This window comes from Anabrus simplex, chromosome 4, assembly GCF_040414725.1.
Source record: "Anabrus simplex isolate iqAnaSimp1 chromosome 4, ASM4041472v1, whole genome shotgun sequence".
Taxonomy (NCBI): domain Eukaryota; kingdom Metazoa; phylum Arthropoda; class Insecta; order Orthoptera; family Tettigoniidae; genus Anabrus; species Anabrus simplex.
The window spans coordinates 357,332,199-357,352,658 of record NC_090268.1 but is presented as its reverse complement, the minus strand read 5'-3'; the positions used below and the strand labels follow the sequence as shown (position 1 = coordinate 357,352,658).

The 20,460-nt window shown below is 41.1% G+C and overlaps 1 long non-coding RNA gene across 1 annotated transcript in view; it reads right to left on the bottom strand.

Moving 5' to 3' along the window:
- The window catches only part of LOC136872729 (uncharacterized), a 493,104-nt gene that overhangs the window by 406,509 nt on the left and 66,135 nt on the right, over window positions 1–20,460 (bottom strand). The window lies entirely within an intron of this gene.

Genomic DNA, 20,460 nt, shown 5'->3' with positions numbered 1-20,460 from the left:
CTGAATACCAAAAGGTCGTAAGTAATGTTATTCGATTTCCTTGAAATGTCGTATTATTTACTCCAAAATATGACAACGCAGATTTATACACACTGTAATGTATATACATGAAGTCCCTATTCCGTCTGTCATTCACAGCGATTATGAAAATTATGAAAAAACGAGACCATTTCAACTGGTGAAATTCGCACCAGATATATGTTGTTGTCTTTTCTTTGCAAGAGAAGTACAACGAAACTCGCAGAACTAGGAATTTTGTACGTTTTAAAGAAAATTATGTGTCTGAAGGTAATTGCCAATGCGCACAGAATAACATAGGTATGGCATCTCATAACGCAATCTCTGTCACAGGCAACAAGGCACAGGGACAAACTTTACCAAACTTTACATAGATTTGGGATGAATCTCTCCACTCCAGTGTTTATTCATGGATAATTGGCCTATTGGTCTTAGTAATGTAGATTTCTCAAGGGTTCCCAGGTCCATAAATGTTAATGTACAACTCCCATCTACAACTAGTCCACCTCCGGTTAGTGTTATTAGCTGCCGTCCTCGGAGGCCCGGGTTCGATTCCCCGTACTTCCAGAAATTTTAGAACAGCGGGAGGGCTGTCATATTGTTGAAATGGTACATTCATCTCACTTCCATTGGGGGTGGTTCATGAGGAAATGTCATAATTTCTGTTACGATTCTATTCATTTGACATGTATGTAACATGGGAAGTGTAACTTTTGTTCAAAAGATATAATAACATATTCATTTCAAATTTCAAATTACATTTTACAAACTCATTTTTACTGTCGAAGACAGGCTTACATACTTTAGAGTTTAAGAAAGTTGTTGAATGCTGCACGTAAACTTGAGTTAAGGCAGGCGTAGTAGCGACCATGACGTCGTGTGTTTATTGTCGGGAATACAAATGTGAGAACATGGTGCAAGGATGCGAGTGATCTGAAGGAAGAGACGGTTGTCGACGAGACGCATGGACAAATCGACGTCACGCGCCGCGCACTTGTTCCCCAGCGCCTGTCTGGAGCAGAGGGCGGTGAAATATAGAAATCGCGTGAGATAGAAACAAGATGGGCGGAGCTGATACACAAGTATAGGGGAAAAGGGCTCGTTTTAGAAAGTAACTTAAAGTTGGAAACAGTATTAAAAAAAGAAAAGAAAGGGTAACGTCACGCAGTTTTAGGGAAGTTCTAAGTGCTGACGTATGCGTGCCTCAGTCTACAACCACCAACCTGTGCTTCCCCACATTCCGTAAGACTAGAAATAATGGCCCCAGGAAAGTTAACATTAAAACATGAACATAAAAAAGTAGTTAAGAAGTGCGATTTGCTGGTCCAGGACATTTCAAAGAACGTGATAAAATTACTTCTCACTCGCATAAAAATTTGGAAAGAATTCAACTTTTCTCTTTTTAAAATTTGCTTTATCTCGCACCGACACAGGCAGGTCTTAAGGCGACGATGGGATAGGAACGGGCTAGGACTGGGAAGGAGGCGACCGTGGCCTTAATTAAGGAACAGCCTCAGCATTTGCCTGATGTGGAAATGGGAAACGACGGAAAACCATCTTCAGGGCTGTCGATAGTGGGGTTCGAACCCACTATCTCCCGAATACAAGCTCACAGCTATGCGAGCCTAACCGCACATATAACTAGCTCGGTAAAGAATTCAACTCCGTTCTGAGTAGTTAATCTACCATACCCTGAAGCAAGTGTACCGTCCTCGTATGTCAAGTTGCTTAATGACGAAAAAGTAGAAATACCTTCCCGCGACCACTTAATAAACTATGTATATGCGAGTATCCACAATTCAGTGTGATATATTCGCTGACAGAGCCTCCGTGGCTCAGGCGGCAGCGCATCGGCCTTTCACCGCTGGTTCAAATCCCGGTCACTCCATGTGAGATTTGTGCTGGACAAAGCGGATGCGCGACAGACTTTTCTCCGGGCACTCCGGTTTTCCCTGTCATCTTTAATTCCAGCAACACTCTCTACTATCATTTCATTTCATCTGTCAGTCATTAATCATTGCCTCAGAGGAGTGCGACAGGCTTCAGCAGCCGGCACAATTCCTTTCCTCGCCGCAAGATGGGGGCTCCACTCATTCCATCCCTGACCCGATCAATGACTGGAAAACAGGTTATAGGTTTTCAATCATATTCGCTGATCATTCACAATGAATACATATAGTCTCTTATGGAACAATACCGCCTATATGGCAATGCTCTTCCTGTCTATGATGTTCCTTAAGACAGCTCACGCCTCGCAGCCACATAATAGATATGCGGTTTATCAGAACAATTTTCGTTGTGTTCATTTTCCTATGGTTGCGTATAAAGGAAAATGAAACTTAGCGTACAGTACTGTAGCGATGTATGTTCACATGACATATTTACGCACTCCTGCAATATACTGTATATAAGGTTCATTTTCCTTTATACACAATCATTCGAAATTGAACACAACGAAAATTGTTCTGATGGACTGGGAGGCGTGAATAGTCTTAGTTAATAATGGGTAGGAAGAAGATTCTTAGATTGACGGTATTGTTTCTTAAGCGATGTTATTTTAGATTTTTATTTAATAATGCTTACTTAATAAAGTAAAACAAGTAATGAAAGTTCAAATTTTCAATTATCTGTTGCGGTAGGTAAAACATTTCAAGTAAAAATTAAATTATTTCCACATTTCATGCAATGTGAGTTATAATAAAGTCTCTGAGAAAGAACAGAATCCCTCGGAGGGATAGCTACCCAAAAATAATGAATAGCGCAACATTTTAAAAATTCCAATAATAGTAATAATATTAATATTAATAATAATAATTAAGCTTAAAATCCCCGACCCGGCCGGGAATCGAACCCGGGACCCTCTGAACTGAAGGCCAGTACGTTGCCCATTCAGCCAACGAGTCGGACAAAAAATCCAATAAAAATGAATTACATGTATTCTAACTTCTTATTGTCCTTATGTATTAATCAGTGGGAGTGGGTTTTCCACCCTTAGTGGATTTACTCTGACCGGAAAGTATGAAAAACTCTTTATATTCAATAACCGTCGTAGTAAGTACAATTGAATCTCGATATCTCGAACCTCCATTAGGCGAATTTTCGGTACCTCGAAATAATTTCACTTTTCCTGTCGTCTGTTCTGTTATTCGCGTGTATTTACAGTACTTCTATATTTCTCGAAGCAAACTTTTCCTTCATAAGAGTTCAGAACATTCTGTTACTCGAATTTTGTACAACATTAACTGTGTAATACAGTATTTAAGGCTTATGTGTTATTGTTCCTTAACGTACTACTGTATATAGGAAGATGGAGCTGTATAAATCCTCTCCTGGATAGTCACTAGACTGTTCTTCGATCCCACATACAAAGTCATTCGAAAGTAAATGTTTTTACAGCAATAAATGTTGTTGAAACCAATGTGTAAGAAAAGAAGCTTGAGGGTGAATAACGGAAGAAACCAACGGATTTTTTCCGAGCTTTTAACGGAGGTTGTTTCATGTTTCTCTACTGTATGTATTTTGTCTTCAATAACTTGCTGTAATAAGTATTGTAATTAAAATAACAGAATACTTCGAGTTAGATTTTATATGATTAAATAACACTCATGACAGTATTAGATTACGTGAAATCCTCAAAGGCGGGAATTCTCTACATCTCAAAATTTCGATGACTCGAAATAAAATTCAGCTCCCACGGTGGTTCGAATTATCAAGGTTCGACTGTATTTTGAAAATGGTCATTGTATACATGTTTCTAAAATGTTATGTCTATACGGTAATTATCCATAAACCCCTTTAGTAAGACTTTTATATCTAAATAAAGACGGCCTTTTGCTTTAAAAATTAATTTAGTCAAACTTACGAGATTTTCATTTTTACGTGTCGATTTGTGTTTCTCTTAATGCACTTATCTTCATTTTCATGGCGTGTGATCGCATGTGCTTGGTGCAGGTCTTTCGAGTTGACGCCTTCTACGCGACCAGCTCGTCTACAAGGATGGGGCCCTACATTTGACTTCTAATGCTGAAGACCCACGAGCCATCCTAATTAATCCATTAAAGTTAAAGTCCCTGACCGGCAGAGAACTGAAACCCGGGTCTCCTAGGACCGAAGGCCAGCACGCTAACCATTTAGCCACAGAGCCGGATACATCTCTATAATTAGTACTTATTTAACTTAACTGTTCAGATTAATGCCTTCAGGCCTTCTCGTCCATCTAATCAGGCACTGAAATATATGTACATTATACATTATAATAATTACATTAACTTAAAATTAAAATAAATTAATAATAATACAAAAATGATTAGTGGCGATTGTTAAATTAAGTTGAAATAAATTAAATATAATAAATGGAAAAATTCTTAAAACTAATATTCTACATGTAAAAACAAAATAGTGCATACAATTTAACATCATTTGAAAAATAAAACGATGAAGATTGTTTAACTAATATTCTACCAGAGCATTCATGAGAATAACATGGTTGTAAGTAGCAGCATCACTATTTATGATTCTTATTGGTGCACAAAACGTCTCGAAAGTGCTTCTTTGAAAGTCCGAATAGCGTTTAACCCTCTGATACTTTCCACTCACGGCAAGCAATTACTGTGAATTAATTATCCTAAATGGCAGTTCTATAGGTAGGTAAAGCAAGGATGGAATTGTTAGTAGATCTTCATACAAGCTCATGAAATGAAATGGCGTATGGCTTTTAGTGCCGGAAGTGTCCGAGGACATGTTCCGCTCACCAGGTGCACGTCTTTAGATTTGATTTCCGTAGGCGACCTGCGTGTCGTCATGAGGATGAAATGATGATGAAGACGACACATACAGCCAGCCCCCGTGTCAGTTAAATTGACCGATGATAGTTTAAATTCCCGACCCTGCCGGGAATCGAACCCGCGACCCCTGTGACCAAAGGCCAGCACGCTAACCATTTAGCCATGGAGCCGGACATCACACTACCAACCACTAATAGCCAATACATCCATTCATATAGAGTTCGCGTTAGGAAGGACATCCAGCTGCAAAACTAGGCCAAATCAAGTGCCGACCCTAATAAACACGGAATAAGGCCAGAGTGAAGAAGACAAAACTCATGCCTTTAAACATGTTTTCGGTGGAGAAATATCTAAACTTTGAGAATTTTGCTTACCAAGTTATTTGTGGGAGAAATATGTAAACCTTTATAATTTTGCTTAAATGAGCAGCATGATTTACAACCTAGTACGTCTTCAAATTGGAGTTTAGTTCTTACCAAGATCAAATCACGGTGAACATATTATTGCAACCCCTTCTGCTGCTGCTTTGTTGTAAACAGTTCTCGAACGTAATTTGGCCCTTCGCAATAAATCAGGACGGTGCACTGACTCGATTCCGAGAGGCAGTATATCACCGACAGCACAAGGTGTTACCCGGAGCTGAAGCAGGACCACAACAGTAGCGGGCCAATCTCGTAAGAGCTGTCAGCGTTCACAGTTTCAAGTGATGACTGCTACAGAAAATGGTATCTACCCCCATGCAGTATAGTATTTCATATAGTACGCTAAAGCCTTATGAAGGCTCATTATTTACCTGTTTCAGGAAATCGCTGAAAAATAATTCCAGTAATATTTTTTGCCTCAAGTAGTAAAATTTGCCTTCAGTATTTTGTCGTTTATTACTTCCGATGAACTGAAATGTCCTTCACATTATCTTATGTTTATGAACGGCATGCCACGAGCAACTTCCCATAACCTCTTACAGGTCTACAGGACCTCTTTTTCGTCTTTTTTTTCTGCAATCTCTTTACAGAATGTTGGCGACCTTCATCGATAATTTTCTCCATTATAGTATTTATTGTACCAGGGTTGCAGTGTCGTTGATGTCGAACTACTGTTACAAGTTCTACGTCCAGGATAATCTCCGCTTATGTCCATTTTCTTTTCGGTCTAGCCTACGATCGGTTCTATAACAGGTATAACTTGTCATTTCGGAGAATATGACTGAAATACGCTGCTACTGTAGGACTTCGCGTGATTTCCCGACACGTTAGAGTGCCACTTTGATTGTGGCGTGATCTGCCCATGGGATCTTCAACTTTGTGCGTCATATCCATTCAAAGGCCTGCAGTTCGTTCATTGATGAAATCCTTACTGTCCGTCTTTGGCACAGTACAGAACCGTACACGACACATCAAGAGATTAGAATCAGAGATCATGGTTGCACGTCTTTATCATCTACTTATTCCACGCCTTGTGATCGATATACTTCATTGATGACGTCTTGGTTGTAAAGCTGCTGCTGCTGCAGATCCGCCAGGGTCAGAAGAACGCAATCGCACTTTGTTGATGGCAGCTGCTTGTGTTTCAACATCAGTGGAGCCGTAAAGTTGTTGTCATCACCTTATCTGTCGGGCCCAGCTGTTTTTAGGCTTTCCTCTTCATCGTATCCTGGGTATCTGAAGGTCAAGGGCTATTTTAGCTACATAGGTTTCGTCCTGTTCGTTCACCTCCTTGAAACACGTCAGCCGCGGGTTCAAAGCCGACAGACATGAGCAAGTTTTCGAGGAAATGGGGGTTATCCATTCCTCAGTCCCTGTTACACAGTGTCGACAAGTAAAAGATTTCTGTGGACATATTTGGTGTTCACCTGTGAAAAGTAAATAAATTCACCTTCATGTTGTCCAATAATTGAGTTCTGATATCTGTACTACCATTTTACAGAGAGTGATTTAAGGATAGCCTCGTCTGGGGACTGCCTTTCTTCTAACAAAATATTGTTAATAGCAATTGCGAAAACAACTGCATTAGCTATGCTACACCATGATGGAATTTCATGTACTATACAGTATTACCATCCTGGGAGTCCGGCCTCGTGGATAAATAGTTGCTGGCCTATGGTCTAAGGGTTACCGGGTTCGATTCCCGGCAAGGTCGATGATTTTAACCTTCATTGGTTAATTCCGTTGACTCGGGGGCTGGGTATTTGTGCCGTCTTCATGATTAGAGATCATCCTAGGTATGGCCTCATCCTCAGAGGGACGCAGGTCGTCTATACTGCGTCAACTCGAAAACCTGCACCAGGTCTCTACGAGTCCACACGCCACAAAGAAAAAAACTCCTGGGAGAACGCACAATTTTTTTACTCGTCGTCGTTGCGCCTGGAAAAATCACTATCTTAAAGTGTTGTGACAGAAATACTGACCCGCAGCACATACATAATGACAAGAGAATTGTTTGAATATAACCATACAGTATTGGATTTTAAATGACAGAACTTTACCGGCCAAAATGCTAAGCTGAAGTATTTCACACAGCGGTTTTTGCAGGCACAACGATGTCTTTCATAAGTGGCAGGATAAAAAAGTTATTTTACAAGGACATCTGGATTTCTGAGAGTAGCATGCCATGTCTCACACTGACCGGAGAGAGAAACTGGAATGGGCCAAGTATTCGACCTCTTGACACGCAAGAAAAAAATCAGGTCAATCTGCCCAGAACCGTCATGAAGTTTGTCGAAGGACCACGCAAGTTTTATGACAGTCGATATCTTAGAGGATAAAGCTTATAGGAAAATACGAACGGTCATCGTTTGGTTGCTCTGCCATTAATACAATCTACAATCATCACCATACGTAATAAACAGCCTTTTGGAGAAAAAGATCATCCCCCATCACTGTTAGTTTTTCTGTTTTGAACAGCTTTTATCAACAATGGCCCCACAGCTTTCCCAACTATATCGGAACACCTGGATAATGGGCGTTCTTTTCTTCATGGTTTAGAACAACCAAAAGGCAAATCTACAAATACCAAAATATGTAACTTTGGAAGGTCAGGGACACATTATTCTTGGATTCGAAGCAAGGGAACACACGATAGCAGAATATCTCGGTATGTATGACCTCTGGTACAGAGGCCTCCTTTATAAACTAAGTATTCCTCAGTACTTGTGCAGTACAGGTATCATTGAAAGCTTAATTCATAAAATAAATGTCCATGAATGCATAGAACACTTGCGTTCAACAGCCCCTCATTCAAATGCTGGTGTTCCTCAGTGTAGCATTCTATCACCCAATTCTTTTCAATATTTTTACCCAAACGTTCCCTTACTATCTACAATAAACACAGCATAACATGCTGATGAGTCCGTTATTTGTACGTCGCATAACTGTACAGACACTTTAGCTACTGTTTTACATACCTCACTGGATATCCTAACTCACTGGCTTACAAAATATTTAAACCCTGCCAAAAAGGTAAATAAAGATCATTATTCTATGTCAGTATGCGGAACCAAACCCCGTAAGACTCTTCGGAACACCAGTTACTACAAGACAAAGCAGTGAAGTACCTGGGATTGCATCTTGACTGCAGACTTGCGTGAAACACATCAATACGAAAGCTCGACGAAGCCCACACTAAACTGAGAAAATTGTTTCCGGTCATCAATAAAAAATTAACTTTATTCACGAGCTGCACTCTTCTCGTCATTAAATCAGACTTAAGTCAATTGCTCGTATACGCCTCCCAGGTCTGGGGAAGAGCATCCCCATCCAAATTACACAGCATAAAAGTGTTTTGGAGCAAGTTTTTACGTGCTTCTCTGATGTCTTAATGGTATGCGAGAAACAGTCAACTTCATCCAGAATTGAATACCCAGTAAATTGCAGAACACATTGCTAACTGGCTAGAAAATTCTTTACCATCTTGAAAAATGTTGCCGATGCTACATATCATGGAACTTGAATTTAGAAAGAAAACCTTTACTCGACTGAAACCTCGTCTTCCTCAAGATCTATTACTCACAGTAACCAACTCAGTTTTGTATCTATCTCTTGGCACAGGCCAGAGTAAAGTGTAGCTTTCATCGAAGTCCCAGTCTCATCCATGGCTGTGACAATATGGAAGTTGCTGGGGTATGGGTGGTGCTGAGTAATAACATTCAGAGCACGACTAGTGCATGAGTGTTACGAAAGTTGTTGCTCATAGGGCCAGTTGTGCTGCAATAGCACTTTCTGACCCAGTGAAGAAAGCAATGCCAAACTACCTCACTCCTCGTCTTGCCTAGTACGCCTCATTTTGGTGCTGCCATTGGTTTTTGCGGTTTCCTTATAACCGGATAAACTTTGGTGGTGCTATTTGAGGATCCAACCAGCCTCTGGGCTGATGACCTAACAGACAGACAGACAACCAACTCAGACGATGAACAGTGATGAAAAGTAAGTGTCAATAGTGCCCTGGTCTTAGTTTTATTGTTTCCTCAATCGCAAAAACCCATTATTGAGCTCTTTATTTTCAATTTAAGGAAATAAATGTAAAAATTGTAAATTTACATAGGCCTACTAGTAGATGTGCTCATTAATTTCTCATCGACATCGATCTCCTGTTATCAGCGGAGAAAAGGATAATTCGATTTATACTAACCAATAATACCAATGATACTATATGAATTGCATTCTAACAATTCGAAATTGGCTTTACGTTTCACCGACACACATAGGTCTTATGGTGACGATGGGATAGGAAAGGGCTAGGAGTGGGAAGGAAGCGGCCGTGGCCTTAATTAAGGTACAGCCCCAGCATTTGCCTATGATGGCTTCGTGCTGTAGGGGTAGCATGCCTGCTTCTTACCCGGAGGCCCCGGGTTCGATTCCCGGCCAGGTCAGGGATTTTTACCTGCATCTGTGGGCTAGTTCGAGGTCCACTCAGCCTACGTGATTAGAATTGAGGAGCTATCTGACGGTGAGATAGTGGCCCCGGTCTAGAAAGCCAAGAATATCGATCGGGAGGATTCGTCGTGCTGACCACACGATACCTCGTAATCTGCAGGCCTTCGGGCTGAGCAGCGTCGCTTGGTAGGCCAAGGCCCTTCAGGGTTACAATCCCATGGGGTTAGGTTAGCTAGCTAGCATTTACCTGGTATGAAAGTGGAGTCTGAAGCCGCTATCTTCCGAATGCAAGTTCACGGCTACGCTCTCCTAACCGTACGACTAACTCGCTAGGTACTCTTAACATCCATAAGGGATATCCACTTGGACTGTCCTCTCTCTCTTTCTCTAGAAATATTCCTATTAAGTTTTATTTCTTCATTACGTGATCGCTAATCTTATGTAGCAATATATTTGGCTGGGCGATTAAAGAAAACTGAGAAAATAAAATAAATTCAGAGAGTTAACGTATGGTCTTAAATAGGGCTACAGTGGAATACGGTGGGCATCCACGATGGTATCCAGGATATTTTTTCATAAATGAACAAGGCAAAAGTTTGAGACTGTGCTATATAAGTCGTGCAGTTTCACCTTGATCGAAGACTTCAACAAACAGCGTCCGCAATACAGGACGGTGCGGGAGATACCGATCAAGTGGAACTACAAACACCATTCATTAGCTCGCTACTCCATATTCGTTTTATGATATTCATACATCCACAATATTTGTGACCATTTTTCTTATTAGCATAACCTCAGGCAAGAAGTTCCTGAACTTAAAGGACCTATACTCGAAAACGAAAGGGAATTAAGAAGTGATCTGAATCTTTCTAGTGGCTTTCAGACAACTCACCGGGACGCCCAAATGTTTACCGTAGTCTGTATTATTAGTATTTCTCACTATTGAAAATTAATTATCGCAAATTACAGAATTGCGGTTATAGTATGATTCAGATTTGAAGTTAAATGTTCAGCCTTAAAAATATTCTGGCTCCGTGGCTGAATAGTTAGCGTGCTGATGTTTACTCCAAGGGGTTCCGGGTTCGATTCCCGGTCGGATCGGGGACTTTAACATTAATTTATTAATTCCTATGGCTCGGGGTTCGGGTGTGTGTCGTCTTCAGAACTAGAACACGTTATAAATAAGGCCCTATCCTCAACAGACGCGCAGGTAGCTTATAAGGCGTCAATTCAAAAGACCTACACCAGGTCTCTCCCGAGGTCACACACCAACAATCAATCTTAAAAATGTTTAACCAATAACGCAATATCTTAGGATGATGGCTTTTTATATTACGCACGTATTACCATTTTTGGTGCCTACTTCATGAAGGCTGTGACGCATTATTATTATTATTATTATCATTATTATTATTATCATTATTATTATTATTATTATTATTATTATTAGGAAAAACGACAGAGGAACATTACTGGGGAGGCACAGCATTAGCGTTCTCAACAAGAACGATATCAATTCTACGAATTCAAGTCACCCTTCAAGAACATTGCAAGAAGCGATAACAATGGTGCATGGTTTGCTGCAGTTAAAATCCGTTCTCCAGAATGTTAAAGTAGGAGACACTTCAATAAATAGAATCATTTCTTTGGATGAGAACTCTGTCTATAATCACACTAACCAGCTGAGTTGAGTTTAAAGGGGAGATAAATGAACCAAAGCATTTGGTTCACCCTAAAGAACACATCATGCTGCCGCACGCTACAATTCGCACGCGATCGCGTTACATAACGCCGCCACACGGAAACCAGAAATACCAACTTACCAAGGTAGTGTTCTTACGTCTAACACCCGATCAAAAGAATTATAAATGATTTAAGCATTCCTTCACTACTGGAGGTAATCGACAATTGAATTAGCTTGGATTACAGATATTCTAAGACAAAGAGACAAATCAGATTTACTTCACTTCTTTGTGAGAAAGGAAAAGGATAAAGAGTTACGTCTCATGAATTTGCTTCACTTAATAAAGCTGTATAACAATCTACTCATTGGCCCACAACTACAGTACAAATCTGTTACAAGAAAAGGCAGCAAAGATTTACTGTTACAGTAGAATTATATCGTAACTGGTACAGGATTGCTTGGTATCCTTTCACGGATAGCGGTGTACTATCTCCTAGCAATCAATCAATCAATCAATCAATCGATCAATCGATCAATCAATCAATCAATCGATCAATCAATCAATCAATCAATCAATCAATCAATCAATCAATCAATCAATCAATCAATCAAACAATCAATCAAATCAAACTTAATGAGTTAATCATTCAGTCAATCAACTCCTCAAGGATACTTTTAAAGGGAAAAATAATTTCAAAAACCTTGAACATTTGCAGAAAGCAGAAAACGGAAAATTTCCAAATATATCCATTGATACCGGATTTATGAAAAATGTTTTAGAATAAAAATGTTTTAAATGCAATCTCAAAATCCTGTTTTGCAGTAACAAATTTCGGTAGGATAAAGATTTTGGGTGTTGTCGAATTGGTCCGAGAGTTATAGCAATTCGGAGATCAACCAATTAGTGGGGTCGAACTGGTCCGACGGTTAGCACAGGGGGTGCGTTTGAACTGGTCCGACTCTAAAATATCAAAACCAAGGATCGAAGGAGCCTTCTCGTCCGCTCATAAATTTTACCAGGTGTCCCAATAAAATTACACAAGGCAGTATGTAGCGGCTTTTCGGCCTCGTCCAATAACGTATTAAGGCAGTAGCCTTTATGTTAGGTTAAATTAGTTTGGGATAAGACACTTTTGACCCGACTGTGTCTTGTCAACTTCTGATTATTTAAATCCCTCAAAAACGACTAACTTCAACCCCCTATCACTTAACATGGAAACCATTGTGCACTTCTGCCAGTACTATACTGCACTGAGACTGTCTGACAACTGACAATGAGTCTATTGAGGCAGTTGTTGAGGAGTAGAGGGTTAGGTTAGTAGCACATTCGGGAATTCCTTCCTCTGCCTTTCGCTATGGAAGAAAAATATCTTTGGAATATTTTGACCGTCGGACCAGTTTGGTAAGACCCAAAGAATTCAGAATCTGGCATTACCCCAGGATGACTCGCACAAACTAAAATTTTAGTCATACTCAGCTTCAAGGTGACAATAAATAAGTTACAAGGATAAACAATAACAGTTGCATGCATTTATCTCCGCAATCATAGCTTTTTTTTTTTATCACAGCTAGTTATAAACTGCCTTTCTGAGGAAGAAGGCATGAAAAATTGTTATTGTTTGTGTTCTTGAAAATATAATTAAACATTCTGTATACCAGGATGCACTGAAATAATTCCAAACAATGAAGGGACACTGCCAACGTCGAATGGAAACAAGCTCGCTAACAGAGAGCAAACAACCGGTTCGACAACGGTGGATATTTTCAGTTAATATTACCCTAAAGTACACACAATTACCTTTCCTGGAACTGTGCATTGAAGTCGTTCAATGCTAGCGAAGCTGATTCAAGTAAAAGAACATATTTTTTATTCCAAGATGATCAATAAGAAATCAGCACACATTAAAGGCCAATCAATGCCGTGAATATCTCAGACATTGTTACGTGATTCCAGGTCATTGTAATTCGGTAATTTCATGAAGCTCTTACTGGCCTTGTTGCAGCTCTTGTAAGGCATCCGCCTCGAGTAGGAATTTTTTTTTTTTTTTTTTGCTAGTTGTTTTACGTCACACCGACACAGATAGGTCTTACGGCGACGATGGGACAGGAAAGGGCTAGGAGTGGGAAGGAAGCGGCCGTGGCCTTAATTAAGGTACAGCCCCGGCATTTGCCTGGTGTGAAAATGGGAAACCACGGAAAACCATTTTCAGGGCTGCCGACAGTGGGGTTCGAACCTACTATCTCCCGAATACTGGATACTGGCCGCACTTAAGCGACTGCAGCTATCGAGCTCGGTTAGGAAATTTTATGTTCATGTTGTGTGTGATAGGAGATGCAGAAAATGTTGGTGACAGCACGAAAACCCAGTCCGTAAACCAAGGCAATTACCCGTTTAAGACTGAAATTCCTCATTCCACCCGAGAATCGAACCAGGAATCTCTAGGACTGAAGTACAGTAAGCTTACTACTCAGTGATGGAACCGAAAATAATTCCAGCAAAATGGAATGGAATATGGATGTTAGCAGGTGATTCCATTCATACTGAACCAAATCACTGTTACAAGTAAATTTGGATTGTTGTCCAGCTAATTTCGATATATGAAGATGCAGTGTTATCTCCAGAAATTTTCGTCAGCCAGGTGGTGGGGAAACAGTTCGTAAAATGGAATATGAAAATATTTCAATGTATTCCCCTCGGGGCATTAACAATAATATCAGTCAGATAAATATTAACTGCAAAATTGAACTATTTTAGTATTACTGTCACGAACGTCTAGTTTTCTACTGCTCGTTCATAATCATGTAACACCGGAGATTACCACTCGGTTACTGTGGAGTGCCATACGGATTTTTGACGTCATGCGAAATCAAGTGCTCGCATGCGATTCCATGTTAATCCAGACACCACTCGCACATTTAAACTCCGATGAAATTGATGCACTTATGCTGAGAATGATGAAGTTTTATTATTTAAATAAAGAATTTTAAGGTATTTACATTTTAATTTGGAACACCTAATGACTCAAATAATTATGTATTAATATTATGTAACTAGGTTACGCTAGCTGGGTGTTCTGTAGAAACGGCAGGGAAGTGCAACCATTTGAAAGGTCCTAGGCAGAACGCTGAAGACAAGTATTATATTGAAATTTACATTTGAATGAATGTTGGTGTTTTCCAAAACGAAGCATGGAAAACTCAAAGCTTGCTTGTAAATAGAACGTAAGCCTGTCGAGTGCTTGTTCCTACCTACATTTGGATGTTCGTTGGGTGATTCTAGCATTGTGACAATGAACACTGCTTCCTACCAACAACTGAAAGCTCGTTGAATGATTATCGAATTACGAGAATGAACACTTGTTCCTACCTACACTTAGGTGCTCCTGGTATGATTCAACAATTGTGAGAATAAAGACCTGTTCCTACCTACATTCGGATGTTTGTTGGATGGTTGAAGTGGTGAGGTGAAAAGCTACCTGTTGGATGTTTCAAAGTTCACGAAATAGAACATTTTTCACAAGCATTTTTAGAAACTGAATCACGGAATATTGGTCCACTGAACTTTGTTGATATATTGTGGTGCTGATGTTGTATTTCGGGTGTGATTCTGAGTCATAATTCATGGCGTGCCAGAATGTAACTTACGTTAAGATAAATCCAGCTCTTACGAATAAATGTTTCATCGTTGCCTAATGGCACAAAACTGATCATGATATTATCATTATCTGCAGTAAGACCGAAGTGACACTCGACAAGAAAGATAACAGTTCGTTATTCCTAGCATTTACTTTGACGCCCAATCGCAGTACTATAGACTCAAACTTTGCTGACGATACTGGAAGGTCTACGACGAACGTCGCATGCAGAGGAAGTGGTATACGTACATGGAAATGATTGAATGATGAAATTTATTTGTAGAAAGGCATAAAACTACTGACATGTTTATTCATTAAATCTTTCAGACTAGAAGGATACCAAGTTCAAACTTAGAACTTACTAGCGTTGTTTTCTCAACCCCTTCAACACTTCCAATAGACAAATGACTGTTCAACGCCTAATTTAGGAAGATTTTTTGTTATTTAATTTCCACAACTGGTTGTTTGTGGATGGTTGCCCTGACGTTCGGAGTTCTTAAAACTGATGACTGTAAAGTACAGTATATTAGAACATGTTACGTCGAACGAAATTCTGAAATTGGTGTGCTTGAAGTAATACTGAGTCAGCTTCATAGCAAAACTATTTAAATAGCGAACAGCCAATGATAAGCGGGTAAATGAGTTGAGACATATGTAATCACCTTCGTGCAAGAAGACTCCCTGCGGACAATTTGGATAACGTCTCAACCATATAAAGGACGAGGATTAATATGCAAGAGAAGAGACCTTTGGAGTGTAGGGACATAAACGGTCACCATTCAGGTTACTTCAAACGATATTTCTTTGGGTTGAACTTCATCTTCATGTGATGACGATGGGAATGGACTGTTAAATAGGATATATATACAAAAGGTTCCTTGACAAGATATCAGGAATTCACCTGTTTTCTACCATGTTACTGATGATTTACCGAAAACAAAATATACCATTATACATGCGTACTTTGTAGAGGGAGCATTGATTATTTCTAAGATGCTGCGTTCCACCATCGATATCCGTTAGCTTCTCTATTACTGCTTGTCACGTTGGCGACAATGCGTGTAAGCGTGTAAGATTCCCTTGCCACGTGTTTGCGAAATGTGCCAGCATGATGTTGGGCGCTTGACGTTTCCATTGGCTCGGCGTCACTCAATTATTGAAGCGACCCGGAATATTGGGGCATTGTGTAGGTCCACCGCTGACGCCATGTAAGTGATATTGATTCCGTTAGTGGCGCAAGCTGGCACTCCGGAGAAGTGGGAAAGAGAGAGGGAGACAGTGCTATTAATACAAGGCCGGGAAATCTCGGCCAGTTTTAAGCAGTACGGTCGATAAAATACCTGCCGCCCAGCAATACTACACTCAAGTGCAAGCTCACTATCAGATGATAGACCCTCTTCACACGATTTCTAAACATACATCGCGTGTAGCAATCCGACCTGTCTTCCATGGGCTTGATCAAGTTACTCCTGATGAGCTCTTCGCCCCATTTTCGGATTACCAAATCCCCTTCTACGTCACTGCATACAGATGAGTGTACACCGTTAGTTATAATCTAAACGCTCTGGAAAGAAAGCTATCAAGAATGCAGCATACTCGTCTAGGAATCTGGAAGAGAGGATCGACTTACACAAAATTAATTAAGTCATTTTATGTTGCCATGTTTCCTGGTTGAGCCCTTGCATGGCAAAAGTCAAAGGTGCGTGAAGTTTGTCTGGGATAGAAACCGAGTGTCATTGTAATCTAGGAAAATAATGATGCTTGTTGTTTTAAGGGGCCTAACATCGAAGGTCATCGGCCCGATCTAGGAAAATAAAAAGAAGCATTTCAGCCAATGGCCATTAAAATATGTTTACATGACTAATTAGGTTAAACAGAATTTGGTTAGTCCCATCTGTATTTTAGTACATGTAACAACGTGATATAAGTCGCAAGTCTTCTCGCACAGTATCATATACATTCCTTTCTCGGGGTGTGAAAAGTTTTGTTAGCACACACGCGGTTGATGAAAACCGTGTGTTGCTAATCTAGTCACTATGTGGCTGAGTTCATAGTTTGCCTTCATCCATGTCATAGCCTCTGTGGTGTAGAATGTTTTCCATATATCTCTCTTGTTGGTTCGCAGCTCTGTTCGTAACTGGATGAATGCATCTGTAGATAGCAATATTAGTTTGTGACGTAGTTTTTCTGTACAGAAGCGTTCTATTGTCATATTGTAACAGTCTTGAAGGAGCGAATTTGGACAAACATAATACCCTTTTCGTGTCGATTGCTTTTACACTTTCAATGTCTCAAATATTTCCTTTTTGTGAGATGTTCCCATATCTATTCAAGTCCCTACGTCATTATCGGGGATATTTTTGCATGGAACAATTTCATAGCGACTTCAACCGAAAAATTGCGTAAGATCAAGATGTCATTCATTGCCATAACGGCCGCAGCCACTCTATCCTTGATGTGTCTGGTATAAGTAGTTCCTGATGTCTGTAATGTAATGCCCAAATATTTAAAGTTGGTTACTATTGGTATAGTTTCTCCTCCGTTCTCATAGTAAATTCTCTCTGTTAATTCTGTTCAGCCTCCCCTGCGGAAGATCATCTGTACCGTCTTCTGTCGATTAATTCTGAATTTATTGTCCTCTGCCCAAATGTTCAGCTTGTTGAAAGCAGCCTGTAGTTTTTCGTTCTTTTTTGATACGAATAACATATAATCTGAATACATGTACACTGACTGAGCAAATGCCATGGGATAGCGGAGCACTGATGTGCAGGTGTGTTGTCTGCGCACCACACGCCCCCTGTGCCAGCGGCAGTTGTATAGGAGACCTTGTGAGCAGTGGTTGTGGATGTGACAGATATAACATGGAACGTCGTCGTGAGCTGACACCGTTCAAACGGGGTATGGTGGTCGGTGCCCGACGGATGAGAAGTGCGATTTCGGAAGTGGTGCGGGAATTCGGCTTCACACGATCAACTGTGTCCAGGGTGTATCGTTAATGGTTGAATGCGGGTGTCACCATCCACAACAGACGAACGACCGGCCGTCCAGCCACCCACGATGACCGTGACCGGCGACATCTGAGACGGATTGTCAATAGTGGCAGATGGGCAACCGTACAACAAATCACAGCTCAATTCAACACAGGCCGTGCTAGACACGTCTCCCAGTGGACAATCCGTAGGAACATGGGTTCTATGGGGATGGGAGCCGGCGCCGCACACGGGTGCCACTGTTAACCCAACGTCATCGGGCACAACGACGCGCATTTGTCGCCAGTCACCAGGGATGGGCACTGGAATAATGGCGTAACGTGACATAGTCGGACGAATCACGATTTCAACTGCACCATGCCGATGGGAGGCACCCGGATCCCGCCTGCATCGTAGGTGTGGTGCAGGGCGCTGGTGTCTCTGTTATGGTCTGGGGTTCATTTTTGTGGTAGTTGTTCTGGAAGAGACTTTGAATAGTATGCGGTATGTTGTGCTGCTCGGAGACCATCTCCACCCATTTTTGGCCTTCCAGCGCCCAGACGGTTCTGCGATGTTTGAAGATGATAAGGCGCCGCCAACATCGCTCCCACGTCGCCCGAAAATGGTTCCAGGAACATGCAGCGGAGGTCCAACGACTGCCATGGCCACCCAGGAGCCCCGATATGAACCCTATCGAGCATATCTGGGATGTCCTGGAACGCAGGCTCCGTGCCATGGATCCTGCACCCACGAACAGACCAGCATTGGCGGCCGCTGTGCACAAACGATTTGGCGTCAGCTGCGTCCAGAGGACTACCGTAGACTTGCCGACTCTCTTCCACGGCGTCTCACTGCAGTTCGCAGGGCCAGAGGAGGTCCCACACACTATTAAGTGACTATCCCTTGACATTTGCTAAGTGAGTGTATATATGTACCTCGTCGCGTTCGACTTTTATAGTGGGTATTAGGTTAGAGACCGCTATATTGAAGAGTATGGGGGCTCATTGGATCGCCCTGTAGTACTCCGTTCATCTGCGTTGTGGGATTCCAGATAGAGACGTTATCGCTTACAGTGATGTAATTATAAGCCAGAATTGTCCCAATGATGTTCGTTAAAGGATTCATATATCCTATTATGTTTCCCAGTTTTTTCAGTAGCTTTTCTCTGTCCACTAGTTCGAACGCTTTGTTGTAGTCTACGAAGATCACGTAAAGTTTCCCGAACTATGTAATTTCTGAGATCCATGAATTTTAGGGACAGAGCTAACACCCGCCTCCAAGCCAGGGGAATTAATTACGAGCAGTTAAAATCACACACCTTATTGGAATGAAACCTGGAACCCTGCAACCCAAAACCCAAATGCTGATAAAGTGTGTTGACGAGTTACTCAAAGGATAGAAGAACTTGTTTCAACCTCTATCGGTGGAGTCCAGCGTAAAATTTGTAACGTCCATTGCTGAATCCTGGGCGCTGCTATAGGTGGTGGCTACACTGAAGAATATATTGGGTGGATAATATGGTAACCCAGGAAAGAAATCTTGCTAGGGGCTGTCGTAAGTAATGAGCTTTAAACAATATCAAATTTAGGAATATTGTGTACCTAGTCATTTTGTTAAAGGAAAATTAAATGGCGTATGGCTTTAAGTGCCGGGAGTGTCCGAGGACATGTTCGGCTCGCCAGTTGCAGGTCTTTTGAGTTGATACCCGAGGGCGACCTGCGCGTCGTGATGAGGATGAAATGATGATGAAGACGATACATAAACCCAGCCCCCCTGCCAGCAAAATTAACCAATGATGATTAAAATTCCCGAGCCTGCCGGGAATAGAACCCGGGACCCTTGCGACCATGACCAGCACACTAACCATTTAGCCATGGAGCCGTACTTTGTTAAAGGATAAATATATATGAACTTTTCGCCAAGCCCAGATTGAAGATCTGCGTGGAGAATATATATATATATATATATATATTTGCTATTTGCTTTACGTCGCACCAACAGAGATATGTCTTACGGCGACGATGGGATAGGAAAGGCCTAGGAATTGGAAGGAAGCGTCCGTGGCCTTAATTAAGGTACAGCCCCAGCATTTGCCTGGTGTGAAAATGGGAAACCACGGAAAACCATCCTCAGGGCTGCCGACAGTGGGGCTCGAACCCACTATCTCCCGATTACTGGATACCGGCCGCACTTAAGCGACTGCAGCTATCGAGCTCGGTGCGTGGAGAATACCTTGGCTCAACAATTTTAATACGTATAAAAAGTAAAAACCACTGAATATATTTTCAGAGTTAAAAGGACGGAAGTGAAAGTTATTGAGTTGATTGCCAATGTCAGGAGGATTTTTTATGACAGGAAGAAGAAAGAAAAGAATAAATAAATAAACTAGCCGATTAACTGATATTAGTAATAGGTCAAGTCTGAGGAAGTCAAATATTGCTCGGTTCACCCGTAAGTACAGTACATAATTCCGTCTCCCGTCTTTCAGTTCTGGTAAGGCAA